This window comes from Lagopus leucura, unplaced genomic scaffold (genome assembly GCF_019238085.1).
Source record: "Lagopus leucura isolate 7727_CA_CO unplaced genomic scaffold, USGS_WTPT01 Super-Scaffold_100001, whole genome shotgun sequence".
Classification (NCBI taxonomy): Eukaryota; Metazoa; Chordata; class Aves; order Galliformes; family Phasianidae; genus Lagopus; species Lagopus leucura.
The window spans coordinates 10,265,754-10,290,073 of NW_024962262.1; the positions used below are offsets into that span (position 1 = coordinate 10,265,754).

The 24,320-nt window shown below is 42.9% G+C and overlaps 1 long non-coding RNA gene across 1 annotated transcript in view; it reads right to left on the reverse strand.

Annotated features, from left to right (window-relative positions):
* Nucleotides 1–16,696: 16,696 nt before the first annotated feature.
* Nucleotides 16,697–24,320, reverse strand: part of LOC122177885 — a 30,632-nt gene continuing 23,008 nt past the window's right edge. The window contains exon 3 of the long non-coding RNA XR_006178189.1: nt 16,697–17,127. This is a non-coding gene — a long non-coding RNA (uncharacterized LOC122177885). The remainder of the gene's footprint in view (nt 17,128–24,320) is intronic.

A 24,320-nucleotide genomic window follows, 5' to 3' on the forward strand; every position in this document is an offset into this window, starting at 1 on the left:
CAGGCCTTCAGCAATCCATGCCAGGGATACCCTGACTCTGCAGAATGTGCCGAGCAAGAGCAGCAGCATATGCTTTTGTTTTCATCAACCGAAGGTTTCAAGTTAGGACCATTCAGCACTAAATGAATGGCCATTTTTTTCCCACCTCTTCTTTAAGTTGACCATCAAGAAGCCAAGATCACATGCAGTGTTTGTTACGGTTGTACTGAATCACAGAGTGGGTAAGGATTTAGAGAGAGATAATCGATTTGTTTGATGTCCCTTATCCCAAAGCAGGATCTTATCTATATGTAAAATATCTCAGTGTATATATCTCTTTAGTTCAGGAACATATTAATACCAGAGAGATGGACAGGCCACGTTTCTGTATTGCTTTCAGAATTCCCTTCTGCCTACAGCAGATGGGACATTCCAGCCTGTCAGCTACTGCAACTCAGCCATCAGTATCCAGGAGATCTGCTTCACTGGGACAGTGAGAAATCTTGTATAGGTGTAGTACAAGTGCCTTGACAACTGCACAGCAAGGGAGCAAATAAAAGCTGGGAAAGAAAATGGGAAAAACAAACAGCTGCTCCTCAGCTCATGGCACAGGGAAAACACAAGAGGCAGTAAATGTTTGTTGATTTAAAAGCCCCGCTGATTTCAAAGTGACCAGCTGCCAGCAAGTGTTGATTTTTGGGCCATTTAAGCAATTTTCAGATGGTGACACAAATGTATAAATTGCCTTGGGGACCGACTGGCAGCTCTCTTGTATAGTAAGGAGTCACTTACTGGAACACAACATATTGCAAGTGACAAGCAGAGAAGTCTCTTTGCAGAGCACAGTCAGATGGTAGAAAGGATAGACCCAGGACAAGGGTATTGTGACAACTGAAATACCAGTTCATCATATCCACACACAGCTGTGGCACTCCCAAGAGGAAGAGAAAACTTCAGAGGGCCAAAGCTCTGTGGGAGAACTGGTATCTACAACTTACACACACAGCTAAAACAGTGGCTGTTATTTACATGGACCAACCAGTCTGCCACAGCCATCCATTTAGTCCCTGGGAGAGGAGCAAGGTGGATGTACAAGGCCATTTAGATCCAAGTCCACTGAAAAATAGAGCCACCTTGGAGATAAAGTCTAGTCAGCAGAAGCAAGAATGGAGACCTGTCTAGTTTGTCATCAGTAAAACCTCCATCAGATTGTTTAGAATCAGCACAGTATGAAGAATGCTTCAGTTACCAAGTAATGCTGCCTTCTTTGCATGCTCTTGACCTCCCAGCTCAATTGTTCATCAGCTGCCAGGAGTTAGACTGTGGACTCCATAGGCTCTGTGATCCCTCAGGAGTAGGGGCAGCCACAAGTTTGCTAGTAGGAGTGGAAGGAATAACTGGACACATGCTGTAGGGACAGCATGTCCCTGCTCAGCTGAGATTTTTAGGTAGGATTTGTCTTTCTCAATTTAACATGCCAGCACCAAAGACTCCAGTGGTGTTGCATCCCTTTATAACCACTGGTAGTGAAATAGATCATTTCTAGCATGCAAGCCACCTGGTCTGCTTTGGACATCTGTGTGAGAATGTGATAAATTGTACCCAAGAGTTAATATTTCTCTCCACAGACAGTAACATAGAAGTCAGAGGTACTTGTGGGAATGCAATAGCAGGAGCAAGGCCCACCCAGATCTGTAAAGCATCTGGGTATTTTTGGATTCGTGAGCTGCTGAGGATATACATACTTGAACCACTTCATAAACAGGTGGGAGTGAAATAGCTAGCAAGTGCAAGAAAGATTTGGTGTCTATAGGTGATTTCTACTTCGTGGTGATATAAATGGTGAAAACAGTTGTTACATAAGCAAAATCTTTCCAACAGATGGCAAGAAAAAGATACATCTAGCAGTAAAATAAAAGGCAGATATTTGCCAAACTTTATATAAGAGAACCTTAAGGAAGGAAAATGTTCTGGCTTCTGCCCTGTGTGCAGCCAGGAAGCAACTGAAGAAATAGGCTTTGATAACCATATAAATGAAAGCCATGTGTCACTGGAGTAAGTCTGTAGACCTGGAACAGGAAAGAAAAAAAAAAAGGTAAACAAATAAAACAGATGCTCTCATCATGACTGGTTTCTGGTTCAGAGACAGCTCCCCAGCAGTGTGTAACTCTCAGAAAGTAAAGCTAAGAGGAAGTCCAAGTTCCCATGAAGCAAAGGGGAATAAAGCATTGTGCAACAGCTTTTCCAAACCAAGTGTGCATTCAAGCATTGCCCAATCAAATGATAGCCAACAATGTATGCAACAAAGAACTGATTGAATCTTGCTATAAGACACAACCCAAATGACGCTATTAAAAACCTTAATCTTGGAGCTGAAAGAATTGTGGCATGGCTTTTTGTGAGTAGAAGTTATAATGAAGCAGTGGTATTACACACACACACACACAGACTCCCAATTTCTAACACAGAACTGAAGGCTGGAGGAACGGCATGCAGCATCATCAGCCAAGATTTTTCAGACGTAATGAATTTTCTCACACAGGCAACTGCAGGTTAGGAAACCATCCTATTAATTAAAGCTGATGGACAATCCTTTCTTCTCATACTCTAAACATTTTTGGTTAGTAATTTTCAATCACACAGGGTAATCTTCAAGTTTAAAGTCGGATTGGTGAATTTATTAACAAGCAGAACACAAAAAGAACCACACAAAAAAGAACAGATCTATCTGACAAAGTTCATGTAAAAGATAGGACAGCACCAAGCCAAGTGCTCTCCATTAGAAGGTATCCTCAGAGACATCAGGGCTCTGATTCTCCATCCATTTCTATAAGTGACTGAGGAGCATTTCCACTAAAGTCAATGAGAAGAAGCTAAATGCAAGAATAATTGGCATGAACTTATGCTGTGTACTGAACAGCAGTATTCTCACACGAAAGGTGAATGCATTTTGGAAAGGCATGAACTAGTCAGTCACAAGTTACTGGAATCCAGTTGGGGATATGTAGAAGTGCAGAATTTTTGTATGAAGTCACAGGAACTGATCTGAGTCCTTTCAAATCTAAGAACTTATTGCGTGACCTAGATTCAGGAGAAGACAGCAAGATGTTGTATTAAAAGATGAGCATGTGCATGTGCATGACGACACTGCCAAGACCCAGGATCCTAGTGAAATTCAAAGCCCCCAGCCTGACGCTGAGGGTCAAACTGTGCCCTCTTCTGAGAAGCGATCCACTGGCACCAGCTTGCAGGGCTCCTCTGTAATTCCTATTGTATCCTCACTTACCTGATGCCAAACCTCTTAGAGTCATCTCGATCCATTTAGAATTGGCCTTATGAAAGTGATATTTGAAGAAAAACAGCATTTTAAAACAATCCATGCTGCACACATGAATAGTGCTGAATTTCAGGCAGTTTGTTCTTTCTTTTTCTCTGCAAACAGAAAGAGTTTAAATTTCTTTTGGTAATAACCCCTTTTGACTTGCCCACATGTAGACGGTAATTATTACTGCTTTTTACGGCTAGGGTATTTTAATCCCAACACATCTCATTCCCTCTCCCACATAGCCTGTCTTTGAAGCAACAATAACAAGTACCAGCTTCCCTAGGCCAGTTTGCAAATTTGCCTCACGGCTAAAACAGTCAGAGCAGACTTAGTAGGTCAGAATTGGATTTCCCAAATATGAACCATTCCAGAAAAAGCCTTTTTCTTATTGTTAACTTATTAATCAGTACAGAGGGAAAAAAAAAATAAAAAGAAAAAAGAAAAAAGAAAAAAAAAAAAAAAGAAAAGAATTAAAAAAAAGAAATGCTGGGGGGTAGATGTACTCCTGTGTGAATTACATATGGAAAATAACTGCCCAGCATGCTCTGGCTTCAAGGAAGTCAATGTGAGCTTTTTCATGAGCTGCAGCAGAGCCTCGATTTCATCCACTGCTCCCAATCCTCATCTCATGTGTCATCATTCATCGGTAGCAGCAAAGAGTTCACCACCAGGACTCCCATTACCATATAAAATATCTAGGGAAGCTGAGGTGTCTCTGTAGGGATCTGGCAGCCTCACAGGGCTCATCCAGATTTGTTTGCTTTTAATTACCAGTACAGTCAAGGGCACTAGAAGCTGTGTGGAGTCTGGGAAGAGTCTGTTTTGGTTTTCCTCAGACACATTATCCAAGCAAAGCCCTGGCAGCTCAGTAGCAGTACCCAGCTGAGGAGCTCTACTGGGGGGGGTCCAGGTTTCCTACTAAACAGTAGGTGAAACTACTGCTTCCTCCCATCTCCCTGGGGAGTGTATCTTCCTGCAGATCCAAGGATACTCATCCAGGCCTTTTTTTCTTAGGCGCAGGGTAAAGCTACTACTGCTTCTGTGCTGTTAGCCAGTCCCCAGCCAGATGTGCCAGCTGTGACACAGCCACATCTGCCCTCAACTTTTCTCATAAACATTTTGGCACAGCAAGCTCACTGAGTACAAGCGGTTCAATCTTCTACAATCAGACTCTAGTTAAAGCGCCCCATTCAGCCTAAGCTGAAGCATTTTATCTTTCCATTTCCTAACACAGCAAAACTTTCCCAATGACAAGCCCTAACAGCTGATATGAATTTTGCTCTGATGCCGCAGGAAAAGCAGTTTCACAGAAAGAAGGTGCCTGAGCTGCTTCATTCACAATTGCCCCTTGAGCCCACAGGCCCTCATGCTGACTGGGAGTGACACCTTTAAGAGCCAACACTGAAACCCACAAGGAACTAACAGACTGCAGCCTAAATCTGTGATATTGTCAACCCAAAAGGCATTTCAGCAGTTTTTGATTTGGTATTTATTTTCATTCTTCTCTTGAGTCAGTGGCTTGTTTCCTTATAACGCCTTGAGAAAAGGCTTACTTGTGTAATGTCTACAAACCTAAAATAACAGGGAATATTTAAAATGAGGTAGAAGGCAATTTAAAGCCCAGCTAGAACTCCTCTGCTGAAATCTCTAATGGTAGGAGAAACGTGCATTTCCAACACATAATTAGGAAGAGACAAATAGAGGGTGTGGAGTCTTACTATGGAATGTTAATTACAAGCAGATCCTGAATCCCCAGGTTGAGTTCCAGCCAGCTGAGGACACACATTGAAATGTACTTAGTGATATACTCATTTCTGCTTAATTACTTCTGAGACAAAGTGCTCACAGCCAAAGGATATTTCTTTAGGATGCCAAGGATATCTCTGAGAAGGACTGATAAATGTAGAAGATACATGAAGGCATTTCAGTCCACCTACTTGCCAATTAAGGGCATTTCACAACGACATTTTTGTAGTGCTCTGCGTTGTCCATTTTTAATGTCCCAAGTGATAAGTTTTCCGCCACTTCCTTTGGAAGATTAGAGAAGTTTTTCTTACAACCAGGACTTTTCCCTCCTGTGATGGCCAGCCTGTATGGTCTTCGTTTTTTAATATAGTTCAGCCACTTCTTTCTGCAAAAAAACCTACTGTAAATAATTTTTCTCTCACCTTATTAACTGCACCCTTTTGGCAAACAAAGAAGTTGCATTGAAAAGGATATCTAAGATGGCATTTTGTTTGAATCACACCCGGTCTTTTCCAGGCAGGGATGCTGGAGCAGCAAGCAGCCAGAGCAAAATACCTGCGTGGGAAAACAGAAAAGGTTCCATACAAACTGCACCATTTTCTTCTGTATTTCTAGTGTCTGAGAGCCCCATATCACAAAATGGGTGCAGTGCTTCAGATCATGCAGGGCCAAGTTGCAGATGGCAGCTGGTGAGGACTGGCAACCAAGCTATTCATCCTCACCTCAGAACTGGGACCACAGCCCCTTTAAAGCACACTTCTAGATAGACCCTAAAGATGTAGATGATGTGCCCAGATAACCACTACATCTGGATGAAGGACTGATGGAGAAGCTGCGCTGCAGTGTCAATCTCAAACTGAGGTACAAAATTAATGGTGTGAGCCTCAAGTGCATGGTATAGTCCATTCCTCTTGCATGTGTGCCATTCCTCTTGCACACAGATTCAGAATGTTTCCCCCTCTGATGAAAGATAACGGGGAGCTGGCTTCCTCAGACATAGAAAAAGCTGAGCTCAGTGAGTGCTTTGTCTCAGTCTCCACAGGTGGTCAGGCTTCCCAGGACCATGAGCCTCTAAATGAGGGTGTTCCACTGTAACAGTGGAAAAAGTCCGAGACCTCCTCATGAATTGAATGTGTATAAGTCCATGGGGTCAGATGATATCCATCCTAGGGTTCTGAAAGAGATGGTTGATGTGGTTGCCAAGCTGCTCTCCATCATATTTGAAAAATCATGGCTGTCCGGTGAAGTCCCCAGTGACTGGACAAGAGAAACATTGATCCCATTTTTAAGAAAGGGAGAAAGGAAGACCAGGAGAACTACAGGCCAGTGAGCCTCACCTCTGTGCCTGGGAAGATCATGGAGCAGATCCTCCTAGAAGCTATGTTAAGGGACATACGAGACAAAGAGGTGATTCAAGACAGCCAGCATAGCTTCACCAAGTGCAGATCTTGCCTGACAAATCTGGTGGCCTTCTATGATGGAGTGACAACTTTGGTGGACGGGGGAAGGGCAGTGGATGTCCTCTACCTGAACTTCTGCAAGGCCTTTGACATGGTCCCTCACCACATCCTTCTCTCTACATTGGAGAGGTGTGGATTTGAAGGATGGACTGTTTGATGGATTAGGAATTGGCTGGCTGGATGCAGCCAAAGGGTCGTGATCAATGGTTCTGTGCCAGGGTGGAGGCCGGTCACAAGCAGTGTCCCTCAGGGGTCGGTCTTGGGGACCAGTTCTCTTCAACATCTTCATCAATGACACAGACAATGGCATCGAGTGCACCCTCAGCAAGTTTGCAGATGACACCAAAGCAGAGAGCTGCGGTTGATATATTGGAAAGAAGGGAAGCCATCCAGAGGGACGTGGACAGGATGGAGAACTGGGCCCATGAAAACCTAATGAGGTTCAATAAGGCCAAGTGCAGGGTGCTGCACTTGGGTCAGGGCAATCCCTGGTATTTATACAAACTGGGGGAAGATCTTCTTGAGAGCAGCTCTGCAGAGAAGGACCTGGGAGTCCTGGTGGACGAGAAGCTGGACATGAGCCAGCAGTGTGCGCTTGCAGCCTGGAAGGCCAACTGTGATCTGGGCTGCATTAAAAAAGGGGTGGCCAGCAGGGAGAGGGAGGTGCTTGTCCCCCTCTACTCAGCTCTTGTGAGGCCCCATCTGCAGCACTGCGTCCAGGCCTGGGGCCCCCAGTACAGGAAGGACGTGGAGCTCTTGGAGCGGGTCCAGAGGAGGGCACTGAGATGATCAGAGGGATGGAGCACCTCTCCTATGAGGAAAGGCTGAGGGAACTGGGCTTGATTAGCTTGGAGAAGAGAAGGCTCCAGGGAGACCTCATTGTGGCCTTCCAGTACTTGAAGGGAGCACATAAACAGGAGGGGGAACGGCTGTTTATGAAGGTGGATTGTGATGGGACAAGGGGAATGGTTTTAAACTGAGACAGGGGAGGTTTAGGGTCGATATTAGGAGGAAGTTTTTCACACAGAGGTGGTGATGCACTGGAACAGGTTGCCCAAGGAGGTTGTGGATGCCCCATCCCTGGAGGCATTCAAGGCCAGGCTGGATGTGGCTCTGGGCAGCCTGGTCTGGTGGTTGGCGACCCTGCACATAGCAGGGGATTGAAACTCGATGATCACTGTGGTCCTTTTCAACCCAGGCCATTCTATGACACGATATAAGTCACAGAGAACTTTGCCCTGTTGCCCTCATCCTCTTTCCTACCTTATGCTTTTCTCTGTGAATTGTTCTGCTGCATTTGACAGGGCTGTCAGCATGATAAGACAGGGTCAGGCTCAGACCTCTTCTTAGTCAAAGGAAATATGCAGCTTTCTCATCTCAAAATCAGATAAATCGAAAGTGCCAGTGCCCCAGCAGCCATAGAGGCAGCTGTCTGTAATTGGATCAGAAGTCAAGTGGGGGAATCATATCCTACGTGATCGAAGTGCAGTGTCAATTGATTGCCATCCAGTAAACAGCAGAAAAAAATCCAGGCAGTTTATGTGTCTCACACAAGCATCACAGAGCTCATCCAGTAGTCAGGATCTGGAAGTAACCACCAGAATCTTAAATCCATTTGAAGACAGCGTGTTTCCAGAAGCTGACAAAGCAACATCTTGGAAGCACAATGTGTGATGGCTCAGCTGGCATGATGAACAAGGTACAAGATAATATTGCACATTGCCCAGTCCTCCTGAGAATCAAAGTGTACAGGCTAAGGATGCCCCCATGCACTTGTGATCATCCAGGTGAGGAGAACACTCCCTCGGGGTGTGCAGATTTGCATTGCTGCCTGTTTGTGCTGGTTGATAACAGACATCCAGAGGATGCAACTGTCTGTCATGTACGCAGCTGCTTGGCTTTGGAATAAGTGCAAGCTCAAATATCACTAGGGGAAAAAAAGCAGACAGTTGGAAATTACTAAAAAAAAAAAAGAAGGAAAAAAAAAGAGAGAGTAAGAAGAAAAAGTATAGTGTGGATTTTAAAAAAATTATTATCAGTGCTTACTCTAAATCCGCCACCTCTTTATTCCCAACATCTCTTGAGCAAGATGATACTGACCCTGATGTCTGAGTCATATGCCACAGTCATCTCTGAGATTCATACCAAAGAGGCAACAGAAAACATCTAAACAAAGCTAGAGAGGACACTGTCTTTTTAGCCACGGAGGCCAATCCCAAATCCCACTGACAACAGTCTTCTGTTCCACCCACAGAGGCAGTAATGAGTCTGAGGCAGCACAGAAAAGAAAAATTGGGATCTGAAAGTTAGAGAAGCAACTCGGTATGGATACGTTCCTTGAACTGAAAAACTCTGAGGAAAAAAAGAAAAAAAAACAACATTGAAATTCATGCAGACCTCACCCACAAAAGGATAAACCCTTCTTCACAGGAATGGCCCCTCTGGTGCAGGAATAGTTTTCAGCCCTGTCACTTCTTTACTTTCCCAGCGTAGTTTAATTGTGCTCAGTCTGGGCCCATGTCTCACAGCAGCCAAGCTTCCCAAATTATTTTATGACTGTTGTTGCACATGCCAGGCAAATGGAACAACAGAGCCTCAAAGAGGAATTGCAGTACAAAACAGAGATAGGACAAAGAGCATAAAAATTTAGAAAGACAGATTACCTTCAGTGTGGTGGGTTATGTTGAACAACTGAAAAGATCATGCAAAAAAGTCTAGGTAAGCTTAACAGGACAAGTTGGAACACCCGATGTAGTTCTCTTTCCTTTGACCAGTTCACAGTAGCCCAGAAGTTAGAAAGCTTCCTACTGATGATTTCCTATTAGCATGTCTCCAGGCCATTACCCAGTCCTTTACTGTAAAGATATATGAACCTTGAATGATAGACCTCTCCATATCCAACAAAGTCTTTTAGTACAAATTTTCTGAGAAGTTATGACACTATTCTCCCTTGACAAGAGGCAAGTTGGTCTTAATGAACTTCCACCACTGATTTCTGCTAACCTATCTGAACTTCCTTTAAAATCCAGAGAGAACCAAGGGCATGAGGGGATACATACAGGGGATGAGATGACATAGTCTGTCGGTGGAGCTCCTTACAAAGGAAATGATATGCGGAGAGGAGAAAGGTGTTGTCTGTGTGACATTATACTTCTGACAACAATACTGATCCACACTAGATGTCAGTAGTTCAAGTTCTTCATGTGTTCATGATTCCTGGCTCATCTGCAATATGCTCTCCTAGTCATACCTGGTTGGGACAGCTAGGAAATATGAAGATGACACATTCTGCTGTTTAACTTCTAACTAAATTGTTCCTGTTCACAATAGCCTAGATCATAAGTTGAATATCTGCACTTTGAGTAAAATGGAGTAAAAGCAGAGGACTGAGTTCAGCATAGGGGAGCCAGATATGCCAGTGCACCTAAAAAAGCTGATTTAGAGATTAGGTTCCAGGACATAGGAACAAATACATGTTCTCATGCAGCTGGTTAACAGGCAACATGCAGAAAAATGCTAATGTTTGGCAGGCAAAGTAAGCCAACGCTGAAGGAATGAGATGTGCTGTTAGTTCAGGGGTCACTACAAAGACCTATTTCTGGATCTATTTGGAGGACAAACTTAAGTGCCAGATTTTTTGAAGAACAGTTTTGCGTACACATTCCTGAAGAGACTGAGAGCGGACTGTGTTGGTTTATATTTGCCTACATGTCTTGGTGGATCAGCTGAAGAGCAGAGAACAGAAATACGGTCTTTGTGTCAGAGGAGCAGATGGAAACAATGGCCATTTGAGAGTTTTGTCATTTGCCAGCTTTTAAGACACACAAGCGTTCAGAGTTTCCCATCTCCAGCCTCATGTCAGAAGGCCTGCCAATAGATCCCCTCTGAGGAGGACCATTCAAAAAGTTACCAACCAAAGAAAGTGGATTTTTCAGCTTAACAGATACATGCACAGCATCTGTTTTCCCAATGAAAAACTGAAAACGTCAAGAACAGAAAACCTGCCAACCCAAAAGTGCCAAACTCAAAAAGCTCTTGGTCCAAACCCAGAAATTCTTTACGGAAAATATACTGAAAAAAAATTGCATCAATTTTTGCCAAAACTCAGAGAAAACCCACACCAACTTGTGTTACTTCAGTGGGTTTGTTTGGTTTCAACCAAAAGCCAAAATTTTATTCACAAGCTGATTCTAAGCAGCTCTCCTGCTACTCACAGAAATTACTGCAGCTTCAAGCAAGTCCTTCAGGTTAACACTAAGAGAAGTAAACACACTGAAGAGGTGAAACTGAGAGAATGAAACGCTGCAAACTCTCCCGTGCTTTAACATTTGTCCTTGACCTTTTAACAGAGCAGTAAAGGAAGGAAGTGGAAGGGACAGAATACCATTAGTGTTATTTTATACTGAAGCCGATTTTCCTGAGTTCGTGACCAGTGCTTACTCTGAACTTGTGTAAGGAAGGCTGGGCTTTGCTCTACAGTAGCAAGAGACTCGTTAAAAAAAAAAAAAAAAAAAAAAAAAAAAAGCCAGCTTGTTACTCTTCATGATTTGCCTTCCCTTCCCAAACCTGAATTCTGTCTCCCCAGGACTTAGACTCAAGTATATACCCCAGCAATACCTGAAATCTATTGTAGGGATCACTATGGTATGCAGTGAGTCCTTTCTCATCTGCCTTCCCAAACTGTGGTTTCCCTGAATGTCATCTGGGTTTAAAATCCCCAGGTAAGCTGCAGCAGGTATCAGTGGTATATCTCTAGATGCAGCATCAAAAACAAGCTCCCCAGTTGTGCAGAGTCTGTGGGAACACAAAAGTGACCCATGCTCCTTATTTGCATCCTCCCTTGTGATTTCTCTCTTGCTTCCTTTATCTGTTTCAGAATGACTCAAGCAACAGCACTCAGTCATCGAAGATGAAGCGTTGCCTGGTCAGGCTGTATCGTAATGTCTGGTCTCACAGTGTTTGCACAGTAAAGCACTTGTAGCAGTAATGCTTATGTAGAACAGTGTTTCACTTTGCAAAATTAAGAAAATACAGATTTACCTCTGCTTGAGCAGCTTTAATCCTTTTCTTTCTGATTCAACCCTCTGATGCATAGCATGAAGCTGGGTTTGCCTTGGCTTGTACAGCTGATGACACGCTTCTCTCCTTCGTCCTGTAGGAGGGCAGAAGCGGTATCAGGGAACTCAAACGAGTCACAAGAATGTTGTGCCACCACTGCGCAGATGGGATGTGTCTGTAGCAATAAATTTAAAGCATGTGAGACCTCTTTCCATCCCACCAGGCGAAGTGGTATGGACTGGCTCATACACTGACCGCAGCTCCGTCAAAACCTGCCTATGACCATCCCACTGAGTGCTCTGCCATGGGTTCTTCCTGGGATACAACTGGTGCCCAACTGGCATTATGAGACAGTGATTTATCCTGCATAATCCAGTCCCAAGTGGTGTTCCTGTAGCACGGTGCTGAGTGCAGCAGGCCATAAATGCATGGATCCCAAAGGGGTGGCACATCAGAGCTAAGGGAAATCTGGGGAAATGCTGGCTCATATCCGGGGCATGCTGAGACAAGTCATCCCAAGCTTGTGCTGTGCAGTGTGGGCACCCTCAGTGATTCCATGCCACTTTAAATACCACCACGTGGGGTCATCCAGAAGGAAAGACAACACTATCAAAAATAAAAATCAACCCGACATCCAAAGAGAAGAAGCCTGACTGAAGCACCGAGGTTTGAGGTGATCTTGAGCCAGGTTTTGTTTTGCTTTTCCCTCTCTCTCAGAACATGAGAGTAGCTTAATTTAAAAACATATATAAAACTAAACAGTTTTTGTTCTTGGTTATCTCTTCTTAATTCTTCTGGCCAGGCTTGTCGTATCACTGCTTAGTCTTATCCAACAAGAACTGAATTTAGATATTTCTCATTTTCCAGTTTTCCTCTTCAATCTCCTCTGCCTTTGAGCAGTCAGGTAACATCACGGTTCTCTCCTACTCAGAAAGACTCAGTTTATCCAAAAACTTTTTTCTGTGTACAGTGCTTGCCATAGCACCCTGCTGTCACTGACAACACAATACTGCAAAGGTGTGCAACCACTTACCGTATATTAACAGATCCCAGAAGAAATTATTTTCCTGTTTGCATACAATGTGTCTTGCCCTCTGACCTCTGTATTGCATCAGAGCTGCCAGTGAAATGTGGAGCAAACTGTGTGTTATGAGGTTCACAGTCCAGCCACGTCACTGCACGAATGGCATTCCCAGACAGATCATCCTCTTCAAAATGTAAAATTGAAAACAACAATCTGTTTTAAATCTCTTAAAATATATGGATATTGAAGATCTCAAGGGAAATATTAAAAACTAATTTTCAGCACTGAAAGCAATGTTTCCTGCCTGACCTCAAAGCAATACGAATGGAGCAGGAAGTTACTCTGAGATGATCTACCAAGGCTATCTTTACACGAGGCTTCTTTACTTAACCTGAGCCACTCAGGTTTCCAATCCCATAAAACTACTTTTTGTGTTGGAAAGCAGTGCAGAATTTCATAGAATCGTAGAATTGTGGAATGGCCTGGGTTGAAAAGGACCACATGATCATCTAGTTTCAACCCCAGTTTAATTAGTCTAAGGCACTACCTATCCCAGCTTACTTTGCTGGACTAAATGGAGCCAAGTGTGATAAAAAGAGCAAATCCCAAGTATTTATCTCAAACCTCAAACCTCATCCTCAGTGAAAAAGGATCTAAGTAGCTCTGCTAGACTTGTGAGAATCTACAACCCGATTATCTAAATACCTTTCCCTAGAATATATATATCTATATAGAAATCCACAAAATAAATGCTCTGTCAGACAGTAATATTAATATTGTATCTTTAAATTAAATGATAACTGTCTCTACTGACCTAACAAGAAAATGATGTCATATGTGGTTTTGTGTAACTACCAACATTGCCTCTTTGCCAGAACCTGGCTGTGCCCTGGGTTTTTGATACATTAAGGGAAGGGGGGTGAAAGGTACTCTCATAGGACCAGTACATTACATGGCTGGGTGCTCCTGAAGTAGGTGCTCCTAAAGTGTAGATGGAAAACCAGGAAGCTGCTGTATGTCCTGGCAGAAGAAGTCCGTGTGCGTCCCCCTCCAAAGCATGAGGGTGTTCCAGATGCCTGCGTGTTCAGATGCACCTGCTCTGTGGAGGGTGGGGGACAGGCAGAAGCCAGGGATAGATATCAGCTCCCCATAATAGAAGTCAGAAAGGCAGAAATAGACCCCCTTTCCCTACAGGGCCTGATGCATCACATGCACTGTATCATGTCTTGTGTGCTAGGGAGAGACTTTCTCAGTTTCTTCATGGAGAATGTCATCCCAACAACTCACCTGCAAGAACTCTTTTTGAGTAGATAAAATAATTCACTGGAAGGGAAAATGTCATAGTTGTACTCCGGACTTGCCAAGAGAAGTTTCACTGTTCAGACTGACATCTGGAGGGTCAAAGTTGCTGAGCCACCGCTTTGTACCTGAGGCTGAGAGCACATTTACAGATGGTGTCGAGCAGCTGCTCAGCCAGACCAAGGAGTTCTTTCCTAGCCACACAATAAATACATATTTTTAGCAGCAACAAAAATAGATTTCAACGCATGTCTTTTAAAAACAGATTGCATTTCACATCCCTCTTTGATATTTAACAGGGATAAAAAGTACTGAGCTTATACTCTTTGTATGGGATCCCTAAATGCTGTGAGCACATCTGTCAGTGGAGAATTGCACAACAAAATACAGGTTTTAAATAAACGTAACTCAGAAATATCATTAACCAAGGGAGATTTTTTTTGGCACTGGGATCTTCTGGACAATAACAGTGCTGCAAACTCAGCTGAACATGGAAGTAATTCATTCTAGGTATGAATTTTTTCCTTTCCTTCCCTTTGGGCTGTCAAATTCACCTTCAGATCATTCTGTAAGCCCATTGCCCCTTTGACTAGGTACTAAGGGAGGATCAAGATGTAAAGGCTGCTGGCTGAAAGGCAGGCACTCTTGATCTGTTGTTATCATAGAATCATTTGATTTGGAAGGAACTCTTAAAGACCACCTGGTCCAGTTCCCCTGCAATTAACAGGGACACCTACAACTAGATCAGGTGCTCAGAGCACCGTCCAGCCTGACCTGGAGTGGGAAACCTGTTCCAGTGTTATTTGCAGGACTTGTGTTAATCGGGGTGATGGAGATGTGGGAACTGGGTCTGCAGACACAGTCCTGTACTGAAAACCAGAGGAACTACTGCAAAGTTTGGAGCAGCATGGAAAGCTGGAAATGGGCAGAATCTTCTAGTGTTTCACTGAGTCATCTATTTATTCTTAATCTGTCTCTTTGAAATCCATGTAGGAAGACACTACCTTAGGAGAAAGACATCCCTACAGTAATAAAAGAAGATGCAGGAATTGTCTTCAAAGCTAGCCTTTCAGCTGTGCTTTGGATTATAGCTGGGCTCAGTTTAAACTATGGCTTCAGAATAGCAGGACAAGATTGAAGACTGTGCAATGCAGAGTAAAACTAACTGTCATGGAAGTGCCTGTGAAATTGGAGGCAGGGTAAACACATCAGTTCAAAGTTGCACCACAGAGAAAAACTTGCCAAGAGACCCGCTGGCCTGGAGTCATGCTGTGAGGGTATACCAGGTCACTCAGTGTTCAGCCAAAGATTTCTACATCACACTCTGGTATGCACTTGCCTTAAGCTGCCTCATCCACCTAGGCCCTGGGAGCCAGCTTGGAAGAGAAGAAGAGAACAAGATGTGCCTTTCTTGCCCCATGGAGGAAGTGCAAAGGGACGAACTTGCTTCTCAGATACCCTCTCTTCAACACACGGTTGCTACATTTCATTCCCTTAGGCCAATGAAATGTACTGGCAGGTGGGAAGGTTTCTCACTCTTATCTGAAAGGATAAGGACTGAGCTTTTGTATCTCACTCCAAGTGAGATGTCCAGGTGTATTGCCACTCTCTTGTGACACAGGCCTCATAGTGTCCTAATGGGTAGATTTTACTTGCAATCAAATAGAACCAGTAAAAACAGAGGGAGACGCAGATAAATGTTGCATGGAAAGGGATCTTCCTAATAGACCAGGAGACCCTCCTGAAGCAGGACCTCTCAGAATCTTCCTTGGCCTACTTGGTCTTGGCCTTCCTTGGTCTACTTAACATCTGTGCATACACAAACATCTGTTTATGCACAGAAAGATGACTGTATATAATTGCTCTGAAAGTAATGCCTCATATTTATTTCCAAGGGAACTGCAATAGATGCAAAGAGCACAATAACAGTAATTGATAGAGCAAATCCTCAGCTACAAAACACTGCTTTTCAACATAGTCACTACTGTTAGCCAATTCATGTGGATGAGCTAATCAATAAGCTCTTAATTTCTTGGTATGACAGATGTGCATGGCTGTCTGGAGCATGACTTGTCTTTCACGTTACTGTCACCACTGCTGAATCCCACCACTCACTCCTGATTGTGCTCACATCCAGCAGTTGGTCTCCATAAACATTCACAAGTGTCGATGAATATCAGTGGGTGCCTTTTTTTTTTGGCATGGAGGAATTCAATAACACACCTTTGCTTCAAATGCAATCCCATGTCAAACACCATTCTGTCAGACTGTCCCTCTGCTGCCATCTTTTCCACGGCAACAGAATGTAATGGGGTATTGGTGGGAAGGTTCAACTTCTATTGCCATACCACCAATATCGTGGACCAATATAATAACGGAGGAGGGCATTACTTCCAGAGCAGCCCTCATATATAGAGATATATACATATACGCATGCATATGTGTATATATACGACTGAGTGCATTTTTGTCTGTGCATGTGTAATTTATTACGTCCTGCTATATTTTTGACAGTTGTTATGACATCTATAATTTGTGGTCTGAGGAGGCAGAGCCATGAAATGCGGTGAGCCAAACTGGTTCAAATGTCTTCACTGAAAAATAGGGGTTTGATTTAAAAGAAATTTTTCTCCTCAAAAAAATAATCTTATGATAAAAAGAAATCTATCCTTTTTTAGCTTTTAAATTTTCAAATTGCAAGGGCAAAACATACTTTTTTCACACTCTTTCTCTCTTTTATATATTTTTTTGAAGCACTGGCCAAAGGCAGAAAAAAGAAGCAAAAACTAAGAAGCAGATGTAGGGTTGGGTCTTGGTTATTTTATTTCTCCACTTTCTTCTTTTATATTCCTAAATGAAAAATAGGAGGTGATATTTTAGGCGTAACAGAAAGCTGGCATGCTGGTTTGTTTTCTTACCATCAGAATGATATCATGTTTTCCTAAACAAAAATAATGCATGAAAAATTTCCAACAAAAGAAAACTATCCATTTTTTTCCATTAAATGAGTGTTTACCGAGCAGTGTTGTTGTGAGTACTCCCTTCTCTGGCTACCAAGAAAGATGCCAAAGGAAGCCCTTGGATGAGCAGGACAGCTGGGCTCAGGATGAGCAGCATAGCTCCTGGCACCCAAGCATTGGTATCCATTGAGGCGTCCAAGGGACTTGCGGTCGAGAAAAGAAGTGATGGTGCCTTTTCCCATCATCTGCTCAGGTCTTTGTGCCATGTATAAGCGCCTTCCAAAGGAGAGAAAGGGAAAAATTATGAGTATCTAACAGCACAATCCTTGGAATAAAAAAACATGAACATCTGTTGCTTCTGGAGGCAAAGACATCACTAGGACGTGCTGAAAGCTGCAACATTTGCGGTCATTCTGAGCAGCATTTAACATTTTGGGGTACCCCAAGAAAAACCCAGTTCCTCCACAGCAATGATCCCAGCTGCAACAGGAAAGACACTCATCTCCTGCAAGGCTTCAGCATGATTCGGTAATGGAAGACTTATTTAGATACGAAGCAACCCTTTAAAATTCCTGAAACCAATCATAATACAAATAAGAATACAAATATGCCTTTAAGAAATATACGTACATATATCCCCAAGAGAACAAATCTTCGCCATGTATGAGTCCCCTCTCTCATCAAATACAGGTATTTCATTTCTTTCAAACTAATCTCTATGTATTTGAAAGCAGAGGTAGGTAAGCTCATCCTACCTAAGACTCCTTCATCCCAGTGCCGAGCATTGCCTTTCTGGTTTAATATTTGTGTATCAGTAACATACTAAGCACTCCTGTGTTGGGCATAATAAAATATTTATCCACCAAAACCACAGAGCCCAGATTAATAACTCAAGAGAATTAAAGCCAGATTGCTGAGACGGTAGGTGGGAGAAAAGAAAATGTGCAGGAACTACGTGCACTGAAGCTTCAGACTTTCTTTAAACTAAGTTTGTTCGCCTGAATAAAGTTACGGAAGGATAAAAACATTTTGTTCATTAAAATTGATTTACAAAACCCTTTGTTCTGTTTTGCTTAACTATAAAAGTTTATTCTCTTTGAAAGAAAAAGTTCTGTAGGAGAACAGAGTCATATTCATATCCTCTCGTTTCAATACCTAATTCATCTTCTGTTCCATTTTCACATCTAGGAAATTAAAGTACAAGAGACCAGAAAGAAAATGACATTCACAGAAAAGGATACCCTTGCATTCCTGGTCAAGAGAAAAAGGAGACAAACTAATTACTGAATTACAATGAGGCTTTTACCACCCTCTGAATCTCTTGAAGGAATAAAAAATACTCTCCCAAATCAGAGCTGAGATATCGAGCAATCAGCCAGCTTTGTTCAGGCACAACAAGGGCAGATGAAAGTATAATGTATAAATTCTTTCAAGTGAGGAAAAACATGACTCTTTCTCCTAGGGGGAGAAATCAAATGATTATGATTTTGCTTTTAATTTGGCTCCTTCAATGGGCACATTTGTTTATGGCAGAGTATAACCGTTCTTACGGACTTTTCAGTCCATGCTCTCTGAAGCCCACGATGAGGCATTGGTATCCATGATCAGTCAGCAGAGAGGACACATACTCCAGGTGTCCTTCATGAACTACACTACCCATACCCATTCCCATGTAGCTTTGAGCGGGTCATAGCAGTGGTGACCGTCCAAAGTGTCTAGAAATGTGCTACGGTATGGTATGGATATGTCTGACATTTGCATGCAGTAGCTGATCTAATATGGGCTTTGGAGGGAAGTAGGTTCCTTCTCTGTTTTCATAGTTTGCTTATTCTACAAGAGCTATTCAAGCCAATTCTTTCTCTATGAAGCTGTGCAATTTCACAGCATTGAACAGAATCTGAGAGTTTTCTTCCTGGGAACCTTGTCATGACAATCTCTGTAATGAAAAAGTAATGACTTTGCAACGGGCTTATTAGAAAGGAAAAAAAAAAAAAAAGATTGAGAGAGAGAGAGAGAGAGAGACTTTTGGAGATTAAATAAAATCTGGGCCCTTATCCAGGTAGAGATCTTAGCCTGGCATTCCAGCTACATTCTTTCTGTTATTAAAATAATTTAGGAAACCAGGCAGCCTGCTCTGCATTCAATCATGTTAGCCCACGCTGTGTCAATTTGAATTCTGCCTGTGGTGAAAACAGTTGAAAATCTGATGGGCCAGATCCTGAACGGCCAGATCGGCATTGCTCCATTACGATCAGTGGGGTTTTGCCAATTTGCCCTTGTTAAAGATCTGGTCCTCTACTTCTAGGCAGGCATTTTTCCAGAGAGCAAAGCAGTCTCCTCTTTGGCAAAAAAGAAAATAAGGGAACAATTCAGTGATACTTTGGAAAGTTACATGACCATGACAGTGCAAATTAAAAATTATGTGCTTGGCTCATTTCCAGAACACTTGAAACTTGACTGGAACCATGTAACCATACATCTTCAAATGTAATCAATAGATTAAAATATGATACAATAATGCACTGTAGATGCCGCCAGCTTCCAAAATGAAAATGACTATTTTTCCATTTTAGTTCAATCAGATGACAACTGGGGCAGCTTATCGTAGAATCACAGAGTCATTTAGGCTGGAAAAGATATCTAAGATCATCTAGTCCAACCATCAGCCCATCCCCACCATGCCCATTAACCATGTTCCTCAGTGCCACATCTCCACTTTCCTTGAACACCTCCAGGGACAGTGACTCACCCACCTTCCTGGGCAGCCTGTGCCAGTGCATTACCACACTTTCTGAGAAATATTTTTTTCTAATAGACAAACTGAACCTCCCCCAGCACGACTTAAAGCAATTATCTCTTGTTCCATCACTGATGCCTGGGAGAAGAGGACAACTCCCACCCTGTTACAACTTCCTTTCAAGTAATTGCGATTTTAGGTGCATCCTGCGCTCCACCACAATCCACGCAAGAGAATGGGGCAGCTCAGTCCCTTCCACATCCATGTTAGGACCTTAGATAATTCTGCACCTGAGCAGCATTTCTCCTAACCTCCCTTGAGATCACAGGATCAAGTCTACAAGATGATCCTACAATAGTCATTACCTAGAGAACTACTTAACAGAACAGTAGTGAGGGTCACACAGCTTCTCTCAAGAGGTGAAACCTGGAAAACTGTCATGGCTCTGCTCTATGGCCTAAAACCATTATGTCTCGTTGCCATCTGACACTACAGGAAAGAAAGGGAAAAAGAAAGGAAGGAAGTTTAGGGAGAGGTATTTTCTACTGAAAGATGGCAGGTATTTTTTATTTGGAAAAAGGGAAAGAAAAGGAAAAAAAAGATGTTTTCCACAAGAACTGTTCTCAAAAAATTTGATATAGTTATAGCTGTTGCACAGAAGGAACAAGACATCCACAGGGGATTTGTTACCTAAATAAAGATTTAACATCCTCCTGAAGAACTTGAACTCAAAAATCATAGTTACATTAGCAAAGAAAAGGGACCAGGATCAATTTCTTGGAGCACAAAGAGGAGGACTTCATTACTGAAAAGGCACAGCTTGATCTTAGGACCTGCATGCTGGAGAGATCCTCATAGGAAGCATCTCCTCTAGTGGCATCTCACATACCACTGCCTTCTTAGTCCATATGGATAGCAGGGCTGGCAGGAAGACCATGTAGCAAGGTCATCCATGAACCCAGGGACAGGCTGAGCACTGCTCTCAACTAGCAGCAGCTACAGATGCAAGCAGCAAACTAACTGGTCTGGTCAGAGGAGATTTAGATTAGATATAAGGAAAACTTTTTCTCTCAGAGTGGTCAGGCACTGCAATGGCTGCCCAGGGAGGTGGTGGAGGCGCCGTCCCTGGCAGTGTTCAAGAGGTGCCTGGATGAGGAGCTGTGACATTTGGTTTAGTGCTTGTGGTAGCAGTGGTGATGGGAGGATGGTCTAGATGATCTAACTGGTCATTTCCAACCTTGTGATTCTATGACTATATGAGCAAATACGATTTTTCAGGTGACAAAATGGATCATTACACCTGCTTTTCCCTTACCCTTTCCATACATGTCTTTGCACAAATGATTTGGCTCACAGGAACTAACCTGAGACAACACTGTCTATTAGGTTATTCCTCATCCTTTAGCTGAGATGATCTTTCAGCTTCTCTTCTTGATTTGAGGGACTTTCTATTTCACCTAATTTTTGAAGCAAAGCCCCACTAATGACATCTCAATGCATCCACTGCAATGAGCTCTAAGACACAGGAAATCAGAACTGCATTCTCTTAAGCATCTCAGGAGACTCCAATGATTATATTGAAATGTTAATCACAAGCTCCTTAAGTTACAATCACAAAGGAGTCACTGTACGAGATAATTTCACAATATGAAACTCTTCTATAAAATTATGTCAGGTAGCAGTTTGCTGCCTGGGAACTGTAAATCAGTTATTAATGAGCCAAATGGTTAACATCAAACCTAATATCTATATGCAAGGAAGAGCCAAAAAGCTCTCACAGGCATACAAAGTTCTAGATGTACTAGTCTGAACAACTTTATTCCCTGCTTCCTGGCTTGAGAGCCAACATCTGTCGGAAGTGCCACTGAAGAATATTGCTCTACAGCAATACTTCCACCTGATCCATGCAGTCTTGTAGTCCTTTGGAATTGATGAGACATACTTTCATAACTGAAAAACTCTTCTAAAAAGACTGACACACTGTAATGCAAACTTAGTAACCAGAGACTAGGTTTTTGGTTCAGATGGATATAGTTCTATCTGAGGCAAAAAAGACAGTCAGAAAAAAGACTACTAAACAAACAGCCAAAGTCTACAGCCTCCACTAGAGCTGTGCAGCTCCTCAGCAGCTCAGAGCTCAACATCTGCCCCATGACCTGAGACTGTCCTCTGACTTACAGGAACATTCCTTGAATATACGATAGCACAAAACAAAAGTCTTGGCTTTTAGTAGTTTCTAGATACCAGGATTCTACCTGAGCTTAAGCATATTGTTAGCTGTGCTCGATTGTGTTGCTTTCTTTTTTTCTTTTTTTTGTATATATTTTTTTAAAAATCTGTTACTATTGTTTAAGGCTGCAAAAGGTGATGAGTAATACAGTGGATTCTGGTGATGAATTTGCAGTGCAGAAACCGAATATTTAGATTTGAAATCCTAGCTCATTATTGAAATTAATTCTGAATGCCTGCGACTCTTTGCTAATGCCTTCATAGAAAACTACATCGTTTGCATCACTATGAGATTGCCCAATTCCTTCATTTGCACAATTGTCCCAATAATCAAGAGTGAACATAGCCTCTGCAGGTGCAAGAACATCTCCAAATAACACAAATGATTTGATAACTGAAATGAATCTGATCTGGGGGGTGGGGGAGGATTTTACAGGGTACTTCTGCTTACTGATTTTTTTAGTAGAGTGGAATGAAATTATCACTATGATTTCAATGTAAATGTAGGGCAGAGGCAGATAAACTGATTAATTAACTGATCAATTCTCTGAAGAGCTTAAAGATTACCTTGTAATTTACAAAGGGAAGTGTGGGATGCAGTGCTAGCTTCACAAAGGTATCTCCCCATGTGGGAGTGTGCCCCATGAATAAAGGAGTTTCATTTTCCTCCCATCAGTGATGCCCCTCCAGAGAAGCACTGATGGGATGGAGAGTGTCTCCTGCAGAACCAGGTGACCTCCATCACAGCATTTGCCCAAAACTAGGGGAAAAGATGAGGATTTGCTGCTTGAGGCTCTCAAAGGGCAGCTTCAATCCACAACTCCTTCCAGCCACAGGTGTGCACAATTGTGAGCTGTGAGCTGGGATACATTCAGCTATTTCAGCCTGGAACAGGCTGCCCAGGGAGGTTGTGGAGTCTCCTTCTCTGGAGATGTTCAAGACCCGCCTGGACACCTACCTGTGTGACCTGGTGTAGGGAACCTGCTTTGGCAGGGGGGTTGGACTCGATGATCTCTGGAGGTCCCTTCCAACCCCTACAATTCTGTGATTCTGTGATTTCACATGTATGCACGGTGAGGCATCTCATTGCAAATCAGTTGGGACCACATTCAGACCACCTCCTCTAGGTGCCTGCAGCTGTTGCTATGCCAACTAGTAAGACAGTGATGGGTAATTTGGGCTCCCCACGCTCCACGGTTGCCAGACTCTATTCCTTATATAGGCAACAGAGAGAAGGCATCTAAGTTTGGCATCTAAAATCAACAGGCTGACTGCACACCCCACTGCCACCCCCAGGCAGCTGCTATGTTCCTGGCTGGTCCCCACAGGCAAGGGGACCCACTGAACATTCACCACTCCTAAACCCACTTCCTTGTTTGATTTCCTCTTCCAATGTGTCATTCAGAACTGACAGTGTGGCACCTGGGAAGCGGTCCAAATCCATGCACTTACGCATTTTCAACGTGAAGTGCTCAGCATCACTTAGGCAGCCAGAGCTTTTTGCTCTTAACAATATTAGAAGCATTTTTGTTTCTTTGCAGTCAGGTAGAAAAGAAGTCTACCACTGCATCTCAGAGGGTTTTTTTCATGCATTTCCAGATATTTCATCCTGGAAATGTATTGCACAGATGTTGAATCAGATAGATCTCTAAGCTTCAGAATAGAGGCGCAATATTCAGGGAAAGATTTACGAGTTAACCATTTTATGGCTGGAGCACCTCTCCTGTGAAGAAAGACTGAGGGAGTTGTGCTAGTTTAGCTCAGAGAAGGCTCTGGGGAACTTATTGCAGCCTTTCAGTACTTGAAGAGAGCTTATAAGCAGGAGGGGGAGCAACTTTTCACATGGTCTGATAGGACAAACAGGAATGGCTTTAAACTAAAAGAGGGGAGATTTAGGTTAGATGTCAGGAAGAAACTCTTTAGTCAGAGGGCAGTGAGGCACTGGCACAGGCTGCCCAGAGAAGGTGTGGATGCCCCATCCCCAGAAGTTCAAGGTCAGGTTGGATGGGGCTGTGGGCAGCCTCAGCTGGTGGATGGCAGCCCTGCCCATGGAACTGGGTTGGAACTGGGCAAGCTTTGAAGTTTCTTCCAACCTAAGCAGTTCTATGATTCTGTGATCCTATAATTTCAGTCAGAACTGCTCTAAGATATTGAGACAGCTGCCAGACATGCAAATAATGAAAAACTTTCTCTGCAACTACTCATGGAAATTCGAGCATGGTCCGGGTTAGTTCATACTTCATGGGAAGGTGTCAATCCCCTTTATTTCTTCTGTGCTTCTTCCATTTTTATGCATGCAGCAGAGTGTCTAGCATTGGTAATCTGTAATATTAATTTCTTCTTGAGTTTGGAGAGTTCTGTCTTGTTTGGTTGTTATTGTGTAGACATATTTATGATCTGTTTAATTTTCTGTAGACGTACTACTGTGCATTTAGGATGCGAATGACCAAGGAAATGACTTAGTAAAGAAATGGCCCTTACACAGGCACCAGAAGTAGGTACA